Raw genomic sequence first — 23642 nt, forward strand, 5'->3', positions numbered from 1 at the left:
GGGGAAAAGACTTTTGCTTTCTCATCACTTTTCATGCGCTCACCTCACTAGTCAATTCCCACCGCAACAAAGCAAACTTTAAGTGAGGGAGGGTGAGTAGGACCGGCAATGGGAGGCCTGGTCGGCCAAATCCTAAAAAAAGTAGGGCTTGGGCTCCAAGATCTAGGGCCAGGCGAAGGTTAGTCGGCCAAACCTTTTAGACCTTGGGCTACAAAATGTGGCTCTTAGGCCAGGCGAAGGTTATTCGGCCAAACCTAAAAGAGAAGGGCTTGGGCTACAAAATGTGGCTCTAGGCCAGGCTGACTCGATTCAGCCTTGCCTGACCTTCCTTTTTTCTTAATTTTCCTTCATTTATAGTTGGCGTGACCCTTCTTGGCTTGGCTTGCCTTGTTGCATGGGCGGTCCTATGGGCACAAAGGCCTGGCCTTCCCTTGTATGGGTTGCCCTACGGGGACAAAGGCCAGGGTAGGGCCAAGACAGACCCGTCCCGTTGTCATGGAGAGAGGGAGAGACCCACAAGCTGTAGGCTTTGTTGACACCGCGCGTGCCCCTCTGTTTTGTGGTCGGCCCTTGTGCTTTGCCCACTTGGTTTCCCAACCAACGAACGCAACGTCGGGCATATCAAAGGATGGGCCCGCCCTTGCCTCTCTTATGTTGGAGTGTAGCGATGGTAAGCCCCACCGCATACCCATACTATTTGTCCCATTTATATGAAAACTAAGGGCTCTCGCTAAGGCTATGGACATAGACTGCCATTTTTATTGTGAACTATAAACTAGTGCCATTATATAACGGTTTTTAGCCTTAGGGCTTACACCTTACGGTGGCGTGCGAATTTATTAGGAAAAAGATTATAAAGATCCGAGGCTCTAAATAAACAAATTAGAGCTTACTTCAAAAATTTCACTAGAAGAGGTTGTTTTGATGCCCAAATATCGTTAAATTGATCATCTCGACATCAAGATACATGGACATGAGAAAAAAAAAAGGATTTCAAGTTTTGGAAATAGTGCATCTTGTAACATATTTTTGGACTGTCAATTTTCAAGATTTTCTAGTTTTCATAGATCTGCTCGTTATACAATATTTTTGAAGCTTTAAATTTTATAATCAAAGATGAAAATATATTTTAAGGTTAAGACGAAAATTTTCAGTATTGAAACCACATTTCTTGACACTATTTGAATGTGCAATTTACTTTGATTGTTTTAGAGCCTCGGCTCTATACAAACATGCACCCAATTTATTCTATTTATTTGTCCAGACAATGAAGGTGCATATCTAGTTTATCTAAAATTACGTAGCTCAGTTGATATATTACAAGATACACTATTTTTAAAATTTCAAAATCTCTTTACAAGATACACTATTTTTAAAATTTCAGAATCCTTTTCTTTTATATAAACTGTGAAAGTCTATATGATCAATTTGTGAGTTTTCTACTGCACATTTTCTAACAAAATTTGAAAGTGTAGTAAAACCTTAGGTCTAATACAATCATTTTTCTTATGAAAAAGTGTACAATGAGACCATTTACCTTTGGCACACGATGGTCATAATTAATCTTGACCATTAAATGTGAAATTGGAGGGCTCCATTTAATCCATTGATCAAGTTCAAACTTCAAAAAAAATTTCTCGAATTTTGTAACAAACCCATGCTATCATATTTCACATCGGATGGCTATAAGTAAGTGTAATCTCGTTATATCAAAAATAAACGGTCTCATTATATACATTCCGTTTTCTTATATATTACTTATCATAAAGCATTCTAAGCTAACACTTGGTTCCATGCAGCCTAATTTCACCTAATTCAATTGTCGATGGTTGGACGTCTGTTATTATCAATAAGCTAGAGATATCCTAACGTGGTCCATGCTTTTGAATCACATGCAAACACATTTTTATTGCAAGATTATTTCTTGTTGAGTAGGGATGAGAATCTATACGATCCATATCCAAAACTTGAAATTTGGATCCTATTTGGATCTGGGTATAGATCTTATCAGGATATAGGTATGGATCCTATTCGGACCCGGGTATGGATCTAAGAGTTGGATCGAAAATTTGGATCTGGGTATAGATCTTATCAGGATATAGGTATGGATCCTATTCGGATCCGAGTATGGATCTAAGAGTTGGATCGAAAATTCGGATTCGGATCCAGATCTAAAATCTAGATCTGAATAGTAATGCGGGTCGAATCTTGGTATAGGTGGATCTGATCCAGATCCAACCCATGTTTTTAGTATTATGTGTATATGTTATAATTTAGGAAAAATTATACATACCCCCTCCCCCCCCCCCTTATTTCAACTTTCTACACATCGTACTCCCAATACTGTTTGTATTGTATCCTAAACCCCAACACTATTTTTTCTTATATATACCCCCCAGCTACATAGTCAATGCATTTTGAGACCAAATTGTCATTTTTTTCTCTCTTCCCATTTTTTCTCTCTTTATACTTTTAGCCACGTGACATTTACATATTCTCTGCCTATTTCTCTCTCTCTCTCTCTTTCTCTCTCTACCCTCCTTCACTCTTTCTTTCTCTCCCCTCCCTCACCATTTCTCTCTACTTGTTTCTCTCAATCTCTCTCTACCCTCCCTCACTCTTTCTCTCTCTACCCTCTCTCTCTTATCCCGAACCCTCTCTATCTCTCCCTTTCTATTTACCCAAAATTAGTGGCATAGCCACCTCTACTCTCCTCTGCCTGTTTCTCTATAGCTCTCTTTCTCTCTACCCTCCCTCACTCTATCTCTCTGCCCTCTCTCTTTCATCCTGAACTCTCTCTCTATTTGCCCAAAATTAGCAATGCAGCCACCTTGCCTGTCCAGCAAAATTAGCGGCACGACCAACTCCTTCATTAAAAATAGTGTTTTTTTCGCTCACTCCCTATATGAATCTCTCTCTAAATTAGTGTTTATAGTCTCTCTCAAAAATCATTCTCTCTCAAACTAGACTTTTTGGGCTCTCTCTCTCTCTAAAATCTGTGTCAAGAACCAAAATTCCTGTGAAGAACATGATAAAGTGGCGCACCAGCCCTTTGAATGAGAGGTTCCTAGCTAGATCTTCATACCTTGTAAGAACCACAAAATTTTCCTAGTTATGAGACGCGCACGACAATGGAGTTAGTAGAAGGAAGAGGCAGCGCCACGTGTGGAGGACCAATGCCGCACGTGGACTTGAGTAGCACCATTTGTGTATCACCGCGTATGCAAGAGGCAACGCCGCGTGTGGAGGACCAACGCCACACGTGAACTTGAGTAGCGCCGTTTGCGCATCGCCGCACGTGCAAGAGGTAATGTCGTGCGTGAAGGTGAAAAATGAGGAACGTCGCGCGTGTAAGTGGCTATTGCTGCTTGTGAAGGAAAGGAATGAGTAGTGCAATGAGTGTGTCGGTCAAACTTGTACTACTGCCGTATGTGTCAACGTCGCACCGTACTTGTCAGCGCCGTGCACGACAGAGGTCAGCAACAGTGGATCCCACTTACCCTTGGGTACTTTAAGCCTCTCCCTTCCCTTTTCAACATCGTTTCCCTCACTTCTCTCTCTCTCTCTCTCTCTCTCTCTCTCAGCAGCAAAGTGGGAGCTAACTGCTGCCCTTGAGAAAGCCACATTGTGAAGCTTGAAGTGGCCTGCAAGTGGGAGGTTTGAAGACGTCGAGAAAAGCAAGTAAGTGGATTTAGTACTATGCATCACTTAAATTAGTAAAGATTATATTTGAGTAAATATGATAAATAAAATGGTAGAATGAAAAGGATGGATGTAGTTGAATTAAGATGAAGTTGAGTGATTGATTGAGTATTGTAAAGGAACTTGTTGGTTGTGGAAATATATAGAATAACTCACTGGTAAGATTTGCTCAACATGAATAAGGTTTTACATCAAAGTTTATCTTGACTTATGAAATGTTGAATTTTATTTAAAGCATGCTAAAACTTGAACAAAAAGAAATTTTCAAGAACTGTGAGGGTATATTCATTGGACTTCTTAGTGACCAAACGGTATCCAAAAGGGCTCAAATCAGTCTTGAATAAAAGATATGTTTGTCTACTATAATTTTTCTTTTCATATTATTTAAAATTTCGTATGGGGTAAGAGATACACTCCAAAATATTAGGGTATGTCACTGTCCATAGTTGTTGGGATTTCTAGCAACTGTCACATATTTTGCACCAAGCTTTTGACCTATCAAACGGTGTCCAAACACCTTCAAACTGCCACCATTTGAAAGATTTGTGAATCAACTTAAAGTTGCATGTTTGAACCATCTTGAAATTTTCTCTAGATTGGGAGTTATTCCTCCAAAGAGAGGGAAATATCACCGTTACATGTCATAGAAATTTTAGTTCTATGCTCGTATTGTGTTACCCTTTACTTGATTACTTACTATGCAACTCAAGTGGCACAGCGTTATCTTTGAAAAGTGATAAGCGTGAGTATTAAGTAATAATTTTCATGTGAAGAATACTGAATGCCATAGTATTATGTGAAGGATGCTATACAGTTATGCGTTATGTGAAAATTGATTAGTGCAGTACTAACGTCATAGTTCCATGACAAATGTTACCTGATAAGTGCCGTAATGTTAATACTAATTACTAAGCGTAATGCCATGTGATATCCCTCATATGATGGATGTTTTATGCTAAGTATCACAATGTTGTGTGACTGCTGGATAGTTCTGGGCGAGACTCAAACTTTACATGATCAAAATTAGAATTGTTTGTCATGAGGCACTGATTTAGTATGAGTGAAATTAATGCTCAAGCATGCCACATTCCTGTGATCATGGCCACTACGCAATGGGACACCCATTGATAATGGGTACTGCTTTATTATGATATTGTGGCACTGGCCATTATGCGATGGAGTACCCATCGATAGTGGATACTGGTTTACTACTAGTACCAGCTACGCGATGGGGCACCTATCGATAGTGGGTACTATTATGAAAGGAAAGGGATGCTAGCCGTGTCCCCTATCTTGTTGAATGATAGGATGGAGTTAGGGAAAAGTGAAATGGGAGGGTCACACCCCCCTGAAATTCATGAGATAAGACTAGTGACTTGATGCCTTGCAAGGTAAGTGTCTATTGAAGCCCCTAATGCGCGTTGAGGATAGTGTGTGTGAGTACGAGATCATTACGAAGTGGATTCACCTACTTGTCATTGCCCTCCCTCCTGAGGTATGCTAGAGGTCCTAAGAAATGGGATTGACTTAGCCAGATGGATAGGGCCTCTACCTCAGAAGTAGGTGAATTAAGGAGTAAGTGGGTAATATCTGAATAGTGGACGTGAATGCTGATGGTTGTAATGATTGAATGATAACTAACATTGGATATGTTGCCTGTAATTGATACATTGATCTGATTACTGATTTACATGACTGCTGCATTATGACCTCTTATAATTGGAAGAACTGCTTATGATGCATGAATAAACTCATTAATGATGGATAATATTTAGATCTAGTTATTGGGCTTATCTACTTACTGGGGTTTATAGCTTATCCCCTGTATCTCCCCTCTTGTAGATTGACAGCGCTAGGTCGAGGGCCAGAAGCTCGTGATTTGTAGTTGGGAGTTGAAGTCTTAATCACTTGAGAAGAAACTCAGATCTTGTAGGTGGTCGGGCAATTGAGCCCTAAATTTTGTCTATTTTGGGAAATATGTATTATTGAGCCTTGGTGCCCTAGACTCAAGTGTAATATTTTGGAAAGAATTTTTATGTAGTGCCTTTTTTATGCATGGGTTCTCCAAATTTTAATTGTTCATTTGTACATGGAATTAGTGATTTAGTTATTTTCCATGGGTTGCTTTGATTTCAAGATAAAAGCATTGAGTCCACTCCGACCTGAGTGACATACGCTACTTTGGGATCACGAATATGGGATCACGAACCCGCACTCGGTCACCTTTCATCGCGTGCGGTAAAGGGATCCAGGCATAACAGTTATGGTATCAGAGCAGCCAGGAGAGGATTCTTGACCTAGGGGGATTTTAGAAGAGTCCTTAGAATAGTTTTAGGACAGATAAGTGACTGGTTTCTCGTGTCCTAGGTTGAAGATGCCGAGGACTCATGCCAACAATGCGAGTTCCAGCAATGAGAACACCGAGACGCTCAGTGAGTTTTATAGGACTCTGGGGGCAATGACCCAAATGATGAAGGAGTCGATGCCAGCCCAGTCTACCCCTACCCCAGAGCAAAATGACAGTAGCCTGATATAAAGGTTTAGAAGACTGGCACCCCCAACTTTCTTTGGGCAAGGAGCGGTAGAGAAAGCCGAGAAGTGGAAGAAACACATGGAGAATATTCTAGAAGTGTTACACTGCTCGGATGAGCAGAATATCAGATTGGGAGCCTTCATGCTGGAAGGAGAAGCTGAACATTGGTGGAACTCGGTTAAGCAATCCTGGAGGGAGTCAGGGACCGAGACCATTTGGGAAAACTTCATGGCAGCGTTTGACGAGAAGTACTTCCCAGATTCCGTTAGGGAGAGGAAAGAAGTAGAGTTCATTGAACTCTAGCAAGGAAGTATGACAGTGGAACAATGTGCTGCTAAATTTGTGGAGCTATCTAGGCACGCGCCTCACATTATTAACACCGAGACGTGAAAGGCAGCTAAATTTGAGAGGGGCCTTCTGCTAGATATCAAAGGAAGGTTAATGTCGGCCAACCTGAAGTCATACGCCCCATTGGTAGACCGCGCCTTAAAGATTGAGAGGGACTGTGAGGACCACAGGTCAAGGAGTGAAGGAAAGACGAAGGTCGTGCCATCAGGAAACTTTGGGAAGAAGCTCCGACAATTTCCATGGAGGGATGTTAGGGGAAGACCTTACCAGCGTAACCAGAGCTCCCAGAAGAAATTCCCAGGCCACATGGAGAATGATCAACGCCTGGTCTGTTCTCATTGAGGGAAGGACAACCACACTACAGCCGCATGTTACAGGAAGCGGAACGTGTGCCTCCGGTGTAGCAAGCGCAGCCACGGGGTTAAGGATTGCCCTATGATGAAGACAGAGGTACGCTTTCTATTTATGGTGCTAAAGCTAAAGCTTTGATTGACCCTGGTTCCTCTCACTCTTTCGTTGCATCCCATTTTGCTTGCTATCTAAATGTTGAGCTCACATGTCTTGATTTTACTCTAGTAGTATGCATACCTATGAGGGATTCTATTGAAACTGATAGAGTGTATAGACAGTGTGGAGTTACAATTGATGAGTGTGACCTACCTGTAGACTTGATCCTCCTAGAGATTTAGGATTTTGATGTTATTTTTGGCATGGATTGGTTGTACACACACCATGTCACCGCCAATTGCCATGAAAAGTCTGTGACCCTTAGACGCCCTAACCAAGCTGAGCTACACTTTGAGGGCACGCACTGGGGATACTTTCCCTCTGCACTTTATTTCTACTCTTCGAGCCTCTCGTCTCTTGGCTAAGAAGTGTGAAGGGTATCTAGCCTATGTAGTAGAGAATCGGGACGTCCAGTCTCAGCTAGAAGGGATACCAGTGGTAAGAGAGTACCCTGAGGTATTCCCAAAATAGTTGTCATCTCTGCCTCCAATGAGGGAGATTGAGTTTGAAATAGCTATAGTCCCTGACACTGTTCCCATTTCTAAAGCCCCGTATAGAATGACTCCAGCAGTGTTGAAGGAGTTAAAAGAGCAGTTGCAAGAATTGTTGGATAAGGGATTCATCCGATCAACGTGTCACCCTGGGGTACACCAATCCTATTCGTGAAAAAGAAAGATAGGTCCCTAAGGTTGTGCATTGATTATAGGTAGTTGAACTAAGTAACAGTGAAGAGTAAATATCCCCTACCTAGGATTGACGACCTTGTTTACTAGCTCCAAGAGGCCCAAGTGTTTTCAAAGATTGACCTCCGATAGAGGTATCACTAATTGCGGGTCAAGGAGGGAGACATCCCGAAGATTGCTTTCAAAACTCGATACGGTCACTATGAGTTCTTTGAAATGTCGTTCGGGTTAACCAATACCCCTATTGTGTTCATGGATTTGATGAATAGAGTGTTCAGACCCTTCTTGGATGATTTCGTAGTGGTCTCCATTGACGATATTTTGGTATATTCGAAAAGCTGGGAACTACATGAGCAGCATCTGAGAACGGTCTTGCAAACTTTGAAGTCAGAAAGACTGTATGCTAAATAAGCAAGAGTGAATTTTGGCTCCCCAGCATAGCCTTCCTAGGTCACATAATTTCAAAAGATGGGATCACGGTCGACCCCTTTAACATTGAAGCAATACTTAAGTGGGAGAGACCAATAAATGTGACCGAAGTTCATAGTTTTTTGGGGTTAGCCAGATTCTACAGGCGCTTTGTAGAGGGATTCTCAAAGATAGCGCTTCCCATTACTCTACTGACCCATAAGAATGTGAGATTTATGTGGTCAGAAGATTGTGAGAGAAGCTTTCAGAAACTTAAGAAGAGACTAACCACAGCACCGATACTGACCTTGCCTAAAGGGAATGAGGACTTTGTGGCTTATACCGATGCATCCCATAAAAGGCTCGGATGTGTGCTCATGCGAAAAGGTAAGGTCATTGCTTATGCCTCAAGACACTTGAAGCCGTATGAGCAAAACTATCCAATTCATGGCTTGGAGCTTGCTGCCGTAGTGTTTGCATAGAAGATCTGGAGACACTACCTCTATGGGGCCCAATTCAAGGTGTTTACATACCATAAGAGCTTCAAGTACTTATTTTCTTATAAGGAGTTGAATATGAGGCAAAGAAGATGGATGGACTTATTGAATGATTACGACTGTACAATTGATTACCATCCCAGCAAGACAAACTTGGTAGCTGACGTGCTAAGCCGGAAAGCCATAGTCTCAGTGACGCACTTGATGGCTCGAGAGATGCGATTGCTAGAGGATGCAATGGAATGGCACCCAACTCTACATCTTAATGATGGGGTCAAAATGCTTTCATGTATGAAGGTAGTGCCCCAACTCTTTCAACAGATCCGAATGGCTCAAAAAGAAGATCCTCAAGTTATGAAGATTCTTGAAGAAATAAAAGTGGAAGAAAAAGAGGATTTCACTATGAGCAGTGATGAATTGTTAAGGTTCAAAGGCCAAGTATGTGTTTCTAATGACGAAAGTGTAAAAAGGGTTGTTCTAGAAGAAGCGCACCATTCCCGCTACACGGTATACCCAGGGAGTACAAAAATGTACCAAGATCTGAAAAAGATCTTTTGGTGGAACAACATGAAGAGGGATGTGACACAATTTATCCCTCAGTGCTTGACATGTCAGCAAGTGAAGACGGAACATCAAAAATCCGCTTGATTGTTACAGTCATTGCCCATACCGTAGTGGAAATGACAACACATCACAATGGACTTTGTTTATGGATTGCCAAAGTCAAGTGCGGGGCACGATAGTATTTGGGTTATGGTGGACCGATTAACTAAAGTTGTTCACTTCTTACTGGTTCACACGACCTATACCTTGGATAAGTTGGCCTAGTTATACATCAGAGAAATTGTGAGATTACACGGTGTACCTATCAGCATTGTGTCAGACAAGGACACCAGGTTCACCTCTAGATTTTGGGCAAGTCTGCAGTTAGCTTTGGGGACCAGACTTACTTTTAACACCATCTTTCACCCCCAAACAAATGGACAATCAGAGAGAATCATCCAGACATTGGAAGACATACTAAGGGCATATGTCACTGATTTTAAAGGAAGCTGGGAGGACCATCTGCCCTGATAGAGTTTGCCTACAATAACATCTTCCAAGCTAGTATTCAAATGATACCTTTTTAGGCCCTGTATGGAAGAAAGTGTAGGTTGCCCATCTGTTGAGATGAAGTGGGCGAAAGGAAATTATTGGGGCCCGAAATCGTCCAAATACTTGTGAGAAGATTGCCTTAAGTCGAACGCAGCTCAAGACAGCCCGAAGCCGGCAAAAGAGTTGTGCCGATAATCACAGGAGAGACCTCGAATTTGAAGTGGGTGATCAAGTCTTCTTGAAGGTATCACTGACCAAGGGTATTACGAGATTCGACAGAAAAGGAAACTTGAGCCCACAATTCATTGTTGGTCGGATGCCTCGATCTCACCTGCCCATAACTAGGTGATCGGGTGATACATGTCCCGGGTTCGGAGGACCTGGGACCTGGGACCACTCTCTTGGGAACCTTGTTCACAGAACAAGGGCAGGTGCCCAACTGGTGAGAGAGGAATTTTAAATGTGAGGTGGGGACCAACCTCACCTGGGTTCGAGATAACTCGTGCGGGCGCCCTCTTAGATCACGACGGAAAGTCCCCCAGTTGTTTCAATTGGTTCAGACTCGCCTCCCTTAACCTACAATCTCCTTATTTTTTGCACAGCAATAACATGGTTAATTTGCAAGACAAGTGGGCCAAAGGACCCACCTTTATCTTAGGGCGATGCAAATTCATAGAGAAGATGAGAAATTAAGATGATGAAAAAGAGGGTGAATAAGGGGAGAAAAGAGAAGAGGACTTGACAAGGGGACGAGCTTAGCCCAATAGCTGGACAAGTACAGTGATTGACTCGGAGTGGTAGCAAGACGGGCATGGTAACTTAGATCGGCGTGACGACAACACTACTCGAAACTAAGGCCGATATGTCTGTCTTAATCTGGTGTGGCAGCAAGACGAGCATGGTACTCTGGACCAGCACGACGGCAATACTGCTCGACAACTAGACCACTATGACAGTACTAGACTGAGTCTATCCTTCAGTCAAGCAAGCATGAAAGAGGAAAGGAGAGGAGAAGAGAGTGGAGAGAAAATACGAGACGACGAAGGAGAGAAGGTCCCAGGTGGCATTAGGCATCGTTGTTTGCAGCTGTGGAGTAACAGTGTCATGGCCCCTGAATGGTGCTAGACACTACTACTCGCAGTGGAGGGGCAGGCAATGAACTGCAGATGGCGTTAGCCATCGTTCGTCAGCAACACTAAAAGGCAACACAACCCCTTGCAGGCGGCGATAGACACAAAGGGCATAAAAGAAGCCTGCTGAAGACAATAGTCATCGTCGCGACCGACCCTTCGCGGGTGGCGATGGGTTTCACTGTCTGCGATAGGCACGGGGCGTGGGAGAAAGACACCCAGTCGGTGATGGACCTCACTGTGACCACTCGCAAGCGGCAATAGGCTTCAATATCTATGATAGGTGCAGGGCGCAAGAAAAAGGCATCTGGAGGCATCGTCGCAACCACGCGCGGGTGGCTATAGAGGCGCAGGGCACAAGGGAAAGGCACGCAGACGGAGATAGGCCTCGCCACGACCACTTGCGGGCAGCTATAAGTTTCGCCATCTGCGATAAGTATAGGGCACAGGAGAAAGGCGTGCGGACGACGATAAGCATTGCCGCATCTCTTCGCGAACTGTGATAAGCATCACCGTCTGCAATAGGTGTGGGACACTAAAACATGTCCACAAACGGCGATGACTATCACCATCTGTTCCTGCAGAACGCCAAAGACGTTCATATGGATGACGATGAGCAGCGCCGTCTATGACCTACCAGCAGAAGAAAAGATAAAGAAGTTCGCGCATGGCGCTGCCATCACCATGCACAACCTGCAAAACCACATGAGAAGGAACAGAAGGAAAGAGGCATGCACGACAATGCCACTACCGTACATGGCCTCTGAGAAAAGCACAACGGAGAAGGCAAAGAAGAAGAAAGAAAAGAAGGAAGAGAAGAAGGGATGAGAGAGAAAATACCTTGAGAGTAGGAGGGGTACCACTCTAAACTTTCTCTCTCTAAGATGCTCGAGAAATCACGATGCAAGTTTTAAATTCATTCATCAAGAATTCGGTCCTCTATGCAATTAGAGATAACGTGTATTTATAGACTAGGGCCAAAACATGGGTAGATTACCCAAAACTAATCCTAATTGATGATAATTATATCTTTTTTAATTAAGGAACATAAGAAAATAGGGTGCAAAATGATTGATTTACCCATGCCTAACAATTGAGAAAAATTCAAAACAGTCCCTGTTGAGAACTAGGGACGCTCTTGATTCTTCTCGGACGATCCATTGATGATTTGACGTCTGAATGAGCGAAGGATGATTGCCATCGTGTAGGTCTTAATGCTACGCTCATTTTGATATTAATTTTTAGCCATGAATCACACTTTTGAAGGCATGATCACATAACTTAAAATTCACATGGATCTTGAAAACTTTTGATCGATAGTGCGTCTTCATGTCGATGTTTTTATGTGATTTCTTTATTGAATTGCACTAAGCATGTCACCACGGACACGTTGCAATAAACAGGACGTGATTTGATGCCCGAACGAAGTTTGGCAATTTTAAACTTTGGTCAGATTTTGAGATTTTGGCTATTGAAACCTGTAGTGACTTCGACTTGATCTTGTATGAAATCCGACCGTTTATCACGCATGGGGTTCAGACCGATGATATCCACAGACCTTACACACACGATGCAACTGGTCTCACATCGATCCGGCTCGCGGGTGCTGTGATTTGACCGTTCGAGTGAGTGGATGTCCTACTGCTTTTTTGCAACGTGCGGCTTTAAATCACGAATTTCTCTCTAGCTTTTCTCCTGGCTCGGTCATTGTCATGGGACGTACCACATATCAAAATGCTCATTTCAACGAGACAAACATGCTCCAATAAGTTTGACTGCAATCCGATCTTGGACGAGAGAGATATGGATGTCAAAAATCATTGTTCATGACTATCCCTTTAATGGAGTTTAATTGCAGGGTGGCCGCACGGGAACAATGTGCCTGTTTCGGTCTTTCGCCCATAGCTTCTTCTTAGATTGTCACGTCTCAAGAATTTACAATACTGATATTCCTGAGATGTGACAGTCAAAACATATATACATCTCTTGATAGGACAAATTTACAGTGGCAAATTCTTACAAAGTAAAAAAAGAAAGTTTAAGCACAACTACAATATCTTCCATAGTTGATCCTGACGAGCACTCAAAATGAAACCGCAGTTATCCTGAAAAAAAGGTTTACCATAATTTGATGAGTTTGGCTACTCAGTAAGTGATCATCATAATCCAAAAAAAATAATCATGGTTGAAAGATATCAATATTTTCAAAAAGGAGATCTATTAACAGAAATGCATTAACAGTTTCACTTTCAAAAATGCATAATTAAGTATAATCCGAATAATTGAAATGCATATAACATTTTAACGGCAGTGCATAATTCAAAGGATTTCACAAATTACCCTACTGGCGTCCCAAGAAGGTCACCTATATACCCCATCAGCGTCCTGATGGGTCCACTTATTCCCTATCGGCGTCCTAGATAGGTCTACTTATTGCCTGCAGGTCCACTTATACCTCACTGGCGTACCGAATGAGTCCACTTAATCCCTACCGACGTACTGGATAGGTCGACTTATACCTCACCGGTGAACCGAATGAGTCCACTTGCATACTCAAAGTATTTCTAAATCTCTTTAAACATTCGAAAGCAGCAATATCATGTACTCAACATATCACTAAAATTATTAATATGAATTTCACTGAAACCATTAATAACAGTCACTTTCAATAACCAGTCAAATATTTTGGGCTCAAATTTAGAAAGGTAGCAGTTCGTAGAGATATTCTAGCATAATTGTCAATCTAATATGTATAAAAAACTCTTATAGAAATTCAAGAATACGAAATTATCACAATTTATGGGATGTTAATTCGCAAATAAACATTTCACAAGCAATGCTATAATCAATTGCAAAAATATCAGTTTTCAAATAATAAGGCAGTCATTTGCACATGAAATTTACAATGTCTAAATATTCAAAAACAGTAGAAAGAAATTTCACAATTTTACTAAAAGCAGAAATATCACATTTATTTCTAATAATTTTACAGTATCTAAAACTTTCTTACAATAGACAAGAAAATAAATAAATTTATTTCTAAGAATTTACAGCATTTAAAATTCCTAACAGTAGATAAAATATCACAATTTTATTAAAAAAGATTATTTTTAAAAATAATGAGGTCGCTTGCGCATAAAATTTATCGCTCTTAAAATTCATGATAATAAGCAAAAGTAATTATTTCATTTTATTTTTAAAAAGAACGGATTATTTTTCAAAATAATGAAGTCACTTACCTAAAATATTTGAAAGGGAGCTTCCGATAAAAATTCGGCTAGAGAAAGAAAGAGCTCACTGTGTTTCGATTAGAGAGAGAAAGTTCTCAAAAATTTTCTAGGGTAGGAGTCCTCGCCTCTCCTATTTAAATTCTTAAGATACCTTATTATATTATTTATTAAGTTACACCTCCGATTCTTTCCAGGATTTCAAATGGTCCGATGTAACGTGGGCTCAACTTTACTTTCTTGCCGAATCTCATAATGCCTTTTATTGGTGAGATCTTTAGGAAAACTCGATCACTTTCCTCAAATTCGAGATCTCTCATTCGGTTATCGGCATAACTCTTTTGCCGACTCTGAGCTATCTTGAGCCTTTCTCGAATTAATGCTATCTTATCTGTGGTTACCTGGACAATTTTTTGCCCCAAAAGTTTTCTTTCACCAACCTCGTCCCAACAGATGGGTGACCTGCATTTTCTTCCATATAGGGTTTCATATGGTGCCATCTGAATACTGGCTTGGAAGCTATTATTATAAGCAAACTTAATCAAGGGTAAATGGTCATCCCAGCTTCCTGTAAAGTCAATGAAACAGACCCTCAGCATATCTTCTAAGGTTTCGATAGTCCTCTCCGATTGTCCATCAGTTTGGGGGTGAAAGGCAGTGCTAAAGGTGAGTCTCGTCCCCATGGCTGACTGTAGCCTAGCCCAAAATTTAGAAGTAAGCCAAGTATCCCTGTCCGATACAATACTAACCGAAACTCCATGCAATCACACTATTTCCTTAATGTACAACTGAGTGAGTAGATCCAAAGTGTATGTCGTGCGAATCGATAGAAAGTGGGCAGCTTTGGTCAGCCGATCCACAATGACCCAAATGCTATCATGTCCTGAATTTATTCCAGGTAAACCAGAGACAAAATCCATAGAGATGTGCTCTCACTTCCACTCTGGCACAGGTAAAGGCTCTAACTACCCAGCGGGCCTTTGATGCTCAGATTTTACTTGCTGGCATGTTAGGCACTTAGACATAAATAGTGCTACCTCTTTTTTCATATTATTCTACCAAAAGGTTTTCTTCAGATTCTGATACATTTTAATACTTTCGGAATGTATATTATAACGAGAGTGATGTGCTTCTTCCAAGATAGCTTTCTTCACACTCTCATCATTCGAGACACAAACCCGACCTTTGAATCTTAGTAAATCCTCACTACATATAGTGAATTCTTCTTTCTTTCCCTTCTACAATTGTTATAAGCTGATGGTCTTTCTTTTGTGCTGATCGAATCTGTTGGAATAATTGGGGTTCTGCTTTAATGTTGGCAATCATACTTACCACACCATTAATAGACGGAATCAGATGTCAATCCACTATTTCTTCTAACAATCTCATTTCTTGGATCATTAGATGAGCTAAGACTCCCGTGGATTTTCTACTTAGAGCTTCGGCCACAACGTTAGCTTTTCCTGAATGATAATGGATTGTGTAATCACAATCTTTTAAGAAATCCATCCATCTTATCTGCCGCATATTTAAATCCTTTTGAGAGAAGAGGTATTTCAAGCTCTTATGATCCGTGTACATTTCGAATTGCTCACCATATAGATAATGCCTCCACATTTTCAAAGCGAATACTATTGCAGCCAACTCCAAGTCATGAATTGCATATTTTTTCTCATATTATTTCAACTGTCTGGATGCATATGCCACTACTTTCCCATATTACATTAATACACAGCCCAAGCCTTTATGTGAAGCATCACTATAAATCACAAATCTCTTACTCCCCTCAGGAATAGTTAAAATAAGTGCTTAAGTTAATCAAACTTTTGGTTCTTGAAAACTCTCATCACATTCACTTGTCCACTCAAATTTGATATTTTTCTGTGTCAATCGAGTCAATGGGGTTGCGATTCGAGAAAATCCTTTTACAAATTTTTTGTAATGTCCTGTCAATCCCAAAAAGCTTCAAACTTCAGTCACATTACTTGGTTGTTTCCAATTAACAATGGCTTCAACCTTTGAAGGATCAGCTGATAGACCTTCCTTTGATATGACATGTCCTAAAAATGTCATGTGTTCAAGCCAAAATTCACATTTACTAAGTTTGGCATACAATTTTTTTTCTCTTAATATTTGCAATACCATTCTTACATGCTGCCCATGTTCCTTTTGATTCTTGGAATAAATTAAAATATCATCGATGAATACCACAATAAATTTATCCAAAAAGGGCTTAAAGACCCGATTCATCAAATCCATAAATGCAGCCGGTGCATTGGTTAATCCAAAGGCATGACTAAAAATTCATAATGGCCATACCTTGTTCTGAAAGCTGTCTTGGGAACATCTTCACTTTTTAATCTTAAGCTGATGGTATCCAGATCTAAGATCAATTTTTTAAAACACTTGTGATCCTTGTAATTGATCAAATAAATCATCAATTCTAGGTAATGGATACTTATTTTTTACTGTCACTTGGTTCAACTATGTAAAATCGATACACAATCTCATGGTCCCATTTTTCTTTTTAACGAACAGTACCGGAGCACCGCAAGGTGACACACTGGGCCTGATAAAACCTTTATCTAATAATTCTTCCAATTGTTGTTTAAGTTCCTTAAGTTCTACAAGTGCCATTCTATAAGGTGCCTTAGAAATTGGGGCTACCCTTGGCAATAATTCAATAGAGAATTTAATTTCCCTGTCAAGTGGTAATCCTGACAATTCTTCAGGGAAAAAGTAGGGAAATTCTCGGATAACCGGAGTGGTATCCAAATTTATCTCTTCCTTCCTATCTTCTTTGATATAGGCAAAAAAGCCTTGACACCCTTTTCGAAAGAGGCGATTAGCTCGAATACAGGAGATTAAATATGATGGGGAGTCTTCTTTGATACCATTGAAGTAAAGTACTGGTTGATCCGGAATACTAACCATTTTCTTATAACAATCAATACTTGTATGGTATGCAGAAAGCCAATCCATGCCTAAGATTACATCAAAATCTTGAATTTTTAGGAGTATTAAATCAACCAACAGTTCCTTTTCTTCTATCTTTGTTACGCAGGATTTGTACACTATATTGGTGTCACTTGAATTTCCCATCGGTGCGGCTGCCTCTAGAATGTATTCTAATTGTTCGGGTTCTACCTTTAAGTGGCATGCAAAGTTTGGTGACACAAATGAATGAGTAAATCCAGGATCAATCAAAACATGAGCTACTTTTTGGAAGATAATAAGAGTACCTTGGATCACTGATTTTGAGGCCTGAGCATCTTGCTAGGTAATCGTAAATACTCTTCCCTTCATTTGAGGCTTTTAAGTTAGATTATCTGTTTAAGCTGAAATTTGACCCCTGGGGGTTTTCAATTATGCCGGATCCAATGGAAGTAGTCCCATCGCCAGTTGATGCTCCAAAATTAGGGTTCTAGTTATAGGGGTCCATTTTAGGGTGCTAGAGGATGATTATGCCGAAACTGTTTCTTCGTCTGCACTACCTTAGATATGTCGGAATGCGATGAAACTTGGCAAAATATTTTTTGGAGTCCTTACGAAGATCTTGGACAATTCTAAAGCCATTCTAAGAATGTCAAAATTTCATTGTTTGTTAGGCTTTATTGAACGACTTCTTCCTTTTATTTCGCATCGGGGACCCATGGTGCTGAAAAATGTCTTCAAATAGCATGCCCCGCTGAATGTTGTGCTTCTAGATAATCGAGAAGGACAACATTAAAAAAATTTCCTTCAGCTTTATTTCTTTTTTCTTCCTAGCCATAGGACCACGTGAACGCCGAGGATAAATCCACGCCATGTTGTAACTAGGATGCTCAGACATTTAGATGCATTTATTGTAGATCCATCCATGGAGACTTTTGGGGAGAAAACTTTTGAGGGATCGTGTCGAAGTCCTCACCATCAAGGGACAATTTGTGATTCTAACAGCTGACGATTTTGTGTGGACCTCGTTGGTCAGAATCAAGCGTTGTCTGACAGCCAAGTGCCATGCTTTAGGGCACTTCTTCCCATTTGGTATGGGTTTCTTTGTTTTTGGATTAACATCTAAGGAGCCTTTGGTTAGCGTTGTTTGCTGCTACACCAGGTTTGCTTTTGGCAATCAAGGTACCTCTGTGGGCCCCATCCTGCTGGGTCCAGTCGGGGGCTTTTTGTTGGCCTGTCTCGAAGGTTTGGGCCTGTTTGCTAAGGAAGGTGTTTGGCGAGGCGGCCTTGTGGGTCCCATCCTACCGGGTCTAGTCGGGGGCTTTTGTTGGCCTGTCTCGAAGGTCTGGTCGTGTCGATTAAGGAAGGTTTTTGGCTAGGTGACCTCATGGCGAGGCGTCACCCTGAAGTCTCTAGCAGGTTTTTTCCCTGGCTTTATCAGTTTTCTGCCTTCGAATGCATCTTTAGTTTGTTGGAATGATTTTCTTGTCTTTGTTTGACTTCTTGGGAATGGTGCTTTCATTCATGAAACTTGTCTTGCCTTCTTGGCGAGTCTTCCGTCCTTCGAGTCTTTTTTACGAATGGACTCATGCTGTAGGAATCTTTCCTTGATGCTCATCTTTTTGGGCCCTGGTATTGTGAAACCAGGGGTTTTTCTTTTGAATGCGGCTAAAGCTACTTATAAAGGCAGTGTTGCATCAACCAGCTTATTGGTCGAAGCGTCTTTTGCGGATTTTCACTTGGACTTGAAAGTGGCACTGTAGAGACGGTTTTCACCAACCTCCTTTATTTTTGGGCTCTTTTACCCATGACCTTGCAGCCATGTCCACCCTTTTCATCCGTTTTTGCTTATAGTGTCCTTTCGGGTTTTCACCGTGCCCGAGTTTTGTTTTTGGACATTTTTACTCAAGGTTTCGTGACCGTACCGGTCCACTTTTAATATTTTTTTTTCTTCTTGTTTTTTTTTTTTGACTTTTTTTTACCCATGACGCCCTCGTGGGTTTTTATCATGTTCGTCCCTTTTTTTTTGTGGAAGATTGTTTAGGGTCATGTCTTCGGGACATGTGCGAAGCCTTTTAATGTCATGCGGCCAAGACATGCACTACAGTTTAAGGTCAGGTAGTCGGACCATGGTGGTAATGGATGACAGTCTGTAGGGGCTATTGTGGTGGTTTTAATTCACTTTTGAAAGGTGGCATGAGGCTGCCTATGAGAAATGAATGATGTGTGGATGGAAGATGGAAACTGGTGACCCACTAGCTGACAGTGAGTATGGATGGTGGGATGGTTCGCCGTTTTGTGAGCGTAGGTAAGACTCACTGGGGAATGATGAATGGTGATGGAGGAAGGTGGATTTGATGATGATGATATGTACACGATTGGGTCGGTTAGGGAATGCATGCGTGGAGATGCACGTGAAGGGCGTGTGCACGTGTGGGGGCGTCTTTAAGGTCATGCCTCTTGGACCTAGGTAAAGCAGTTTAACGTCACGAGGTCAAGACGTACACTATAGTTTTAGGTCATACAGCTGGACCTTGATTGTGCAATTTAAAGTCATATAGCTAGGACCATGCAGTTTAAGGTTATGTAACTAGACCTCTGCTACAGTTTAAGGTCATATAGTTTGGAGCATGCAGTTTAAGGTCGTGCACCTAGACCATTTAGGTGGGTTGCCATGTAAGTAAAACTCAATAAGGGATAGAGATGGCGGCTCGGTGAGAAGCAGATCCACTGCGGATTAATGGGGTAAATATGACTCTACGGGGATAATGAGCAATGGTACACATGTAACTCCGTTGAGAATGACTGGCTGGAGCACAAGTGCAACCCTACTGGGGATAGAAGGGATAAGGATGACCCTAACTCCATTGGGGATAATGGGCTGCAATACGGCTGTGACTCCTACTGAGGATGAGAGACGCTGGCCTACATGTAGCTCCATTGGGGATGGTGATTGAACACACTGGGCAGTAACAACGGTTGGAAAAAGGGCATGGATGATAAGGAATGGGAGACATTGGTCAGGGTTGTACGCATGACAAAAGGTGAGGTCATGGGCAAGTTCAGATTCATGATGTAGGTTTAAAGGGGCCACGGATGGTTCGTTTCAGTTGGGGGGAAGATGGGAGCCAAGCAGCTAAAGGCCTTATCAGGAGAAATGGTACGAAACTACCCTATCAGGATTGTAGTACTTCTCTTTGAGATATAGCATTGTAGAGGCAAACACATGCTTTGGAATCTCACAATTAGAACTGTGGTATGCCCCTTGGTCAATGATGAGGCCGCATGCTTTTTGCTTTGAAGCCTCACAGTCAGAACTATGGTACGTCTCTTGGAGAGATGAGCGCATAACTTGATGATTACATGCTTTGCTTCGAAGCCTCACAGTCGAAATTGTGGTACGCCTCTTTGAGATATAGCTTTGTAGAGGCGGGCGCATGCTTTTGGAATCTCACAGTTAGAACTGTGTTACGCCTCTTTATAGACAAGGCAGTTGCACGCTTTTGCTTCGAAGCCTCACAGTCGAAACTATGGTACGTCTCTGAGAGACGAGCACATGCCTTGATGATTAAATGTTTTACTTCAAAGCCTCACAGTCAAAAGTATGATACGTCTCTTGGAGAAATGAGTGCATGCCTTGATGATTACATGCTTTTGCTTCGAAGCCTCACAGTCAAAACTATGGTATGCCTCTTTGCGATATAGCTTTGTAGAGGCGGGCGCATGATTTGAAATACATGCTTTGCTTTGAAGCTTCGCAGTCACAACCGAGGTACACCTTGATTTGAGAGGACACCTCGAAGGGGTGGTGTCTTTTCACCGGGGGCTTGTGAAGAAGGATGTAGTAGGGGATGTGTAGGAGGGTGTCATGCGATAACCCCATAGAGTCATGTAAGCACAGGAAGCAATTTATAGTCATGCGAAGGGACTAAATGTCTTGCAGTTTAACGTCTTGCTACAAGGACATGTGTTACAGCTTTAAGGTCTTGCAGCTCGGACCATGGCTGTGCAGTTTAAAGTCATGGGGCTAGGATTATGCAGCTTAAGGTCGTGCAACTAGACCTCCGCTATAGTTTAGGTCATATAGTTTGGACCATGGCTATGTAGTTTAAAGTCGTACAGCAAGGACCATGTAGTTTACGATCATGCAACTAGACCTCTGCTACAATTTAAGGTCATATAGTTTGGACCGTGGCTATGCAGTTTAAAGTCATACAATTAAGACTATGCAGTCTATGGTCGTGCACCTAGACCTCCACTATAGTTTAAGGTCATATAGTTTGGACCATGTAGTTTAGGGTCGTGCACTTAGACCATTTAGGTGACAAAAGGATGTGACTCCATGGGGAACAGAGTAGTCACCAGAGACTTGACTATTTGGGGACCTGATAACTGCAGTGCGGCGATTGGACTCCTTGGGGATGCATAATGGTGGCCTGCTTATTAGAGATGTTAGGTCCCGATATGGGAGTAACTCCACTAGGAATACTGGAAAGACCACAACTGACAGTGCTTGAGTTTTGTCTGCACGCGGTGCTAGGGTGAGGCAGTCGCACGGCGTTAAGCCTTTTAGAGAAGCTTGTGGTGTTAAGCCTTTTAGAGGATCGCTCAACGTTAGCTTGAGTAAGGCACGAGGTGCTGAGGCTGGTCACTAGCTTAAGGAGAGTGACGCATGACGATAAATTTTGGTGAAGCACACGACAATTTTCTTTTGTGAAGCACACAACGATAGTCTTTTGTGAAGCACACAACGATAGTCTTGGTGAAGCGCGCGACGATTGTCTCTGTGAAGCGCGCTTCGTTAGCCTCTTTGTGAAGCGCACGGTGATAAGGCATAGCGATGGCAGCAGGTTCATGAGACACAGGCAGTAATGATTTGCATTTGGGCCTCGGGCCTGACCCGCCCCTGCCTGGACTTATTAACGTCTAAAGAGAAGGACTTGAGTGCTACCACTCGCCTATCCGATTTTTGACACCGGGACTTGAAGGTGTCGCTGGTAGGCTTTCAGCGATTCTTGAGATAAAGGAATGATCGACCAATTCCGCCCCTGGGTTGGTGTTGGTGGATGAGCGCTAGTGTCAATTGTGCACACCTCCTCCAGATCCACGTCAGCAAATAGGTCTTTAATTCCTAGTCCTTGTGTGCTATGAGATGTGGAAGAGGGACTATCCCCTATTGAGGATTCGAGGATCACTTTCGACTGTTTTGCAGGACGAGCATTGAGAGGATCGGTGCTTTGAATGCCTTCTTATATGAAGCACGGAGGGCTTGAAGGCATTATCTGGCTTTGAAATAGGGTGAGAGTACACCTGAGCCTTCTTCGACCCCCTTTTCTAGTTTTGGCTTTAGGTGATACAAAAATCGCTTCCTTTACGCCTTGCTCTTGACTTCCCAAACCATAACCGGGTTGGAAGCCTTGGGAGAAGAGTATGTGCCAGGCTTCGAGGGACCCGAAGCCGTAGCGATGTTGGCATTGGATAATCTCTTCCATCAATGCAGAAGTTTGCAAAATTTGAGGAACGGGGTCGTCGGCCTCTACGCGTAAAGTGGCACAATCAGCTTGCTCGAAGGAAGTGAGCGGGATTTCCCAGAGCTCGACCACTACAGCTAGCTTTCCGCAATGTGTGCTAGGATTAAGAAAAGAAGGGGGGTCGACATAAACCTTTGCAACACCATTTTGATTGGAAATTTTAGGCATTGATGTAACATGGAGGCGACCACGAGGTTTTCATGGAGCCAGGGTCTTCCTAACAGCATGTTGAAAGAAGGTTTTATGTCCAAGACATAAAACTTTACCTACTGAATGGTGGGGCCAATCTTGAGTGTGAGAGGCAATATGCCCTCAGCTTACCTCTTGGCCCCATCATATACGTCGATGGTACTGACATGGTTCGAAGTCATCTAGGCGTTTGCCTATCTGCTTCACCGTTTTCATAGGGCATATATTTAAGGATGCCCCATTATCAACCAACACTCTCCTTATCTCATATCCTTTCATGAAAATAGTGATATGAAGAGGCTGGACGTGAAAGTGATTGACCTTAGCCAGGATGTCATCGTCCGTGAATATGATTAGCGTTGGTGTCATTAGTTGGTTGATAATCCCGCACAACTCATCCGGTTCTGTGTTGCTCGGGATGTGAGTCTAGCAACAACCGTCCCAATTTGCGCTGTATGTGCCGGCGAATTCGCAAGCAGCTCCAAGATTGAGATTTGAGCCTGGATCTTCCTGAGATGAGTCGGTAGATCATAGGTAGTTGTGGATCCTTTAGTTCTTTTATTAAGTTCATGATCTGCAGCCCTTGCTGGTAGTTTGGCTGTTGAAGTGGCTCTCATTCTTTCATCAAGAGTGTCCGCCATCAATTGAATGGGTTTGAACACTCGTCCTCTTTGGGTTAAGGAATCAACTTCGTCAAACTGGAGCTCGATAGGATCAGCCCTAGCGAGAGTAATGGGAGACCTCGAGGTGTTGGCCTCTTGTTTGGAAGATGATCCCTTTTCATCAGCTTTGACCATGTCAATCTCGAGGGCATCATGTTCGTCATACTGGTCCCACTTAGGAGGATAATCAGAGTTC

General features: G+C 42.2%; 1 protein-coding gene across 7 annotated transcripts in view; it reads right to left on the reverse strand.

The window, feature by feature from the left end:
* Window positions 1-2573: 2573 nt before the first annotated feature.
* LOC148780949 (uncharacterized protein At2g38710-like) overlaps window positions 2574-23642 on the reverse strand; it is a 68367-nt gene continuing 47298 nt past the window's right edge. For 6 of the 7 annotated variants that reach the window (XM_088874600.1, XM_088874599.1, XM_088874598.1 and 3 more), the window contains one exon: window positions 12735-13008. The gene's annotated coding sequence lies outside the window, so the exon portion shown is untranslated. Of the gene's footprint in view, window positions 3645-12734; window positions 13009-23642 lie in introns of those variants that run through there. The other variant, XM_088874601.1, reaches the window with a different exon arrangement.

Source organism: Amborella trichopoda, chromosome 8 (assembly GCF_054954075.1).
Source record: "Amborella trichopoda isolate Santa Cruz 75 chromosome 8, AtrichopodaSantaCruz75HAP2 v2.0, whole genome shotgun sequence".
Classification (NCBI taxonomy): Eukaryota; Viridiplantae; Streptophyta; class Magnoliopsida; order Amborellales; family Amborellaceae; genus Amborella; species Amborella trichopoda.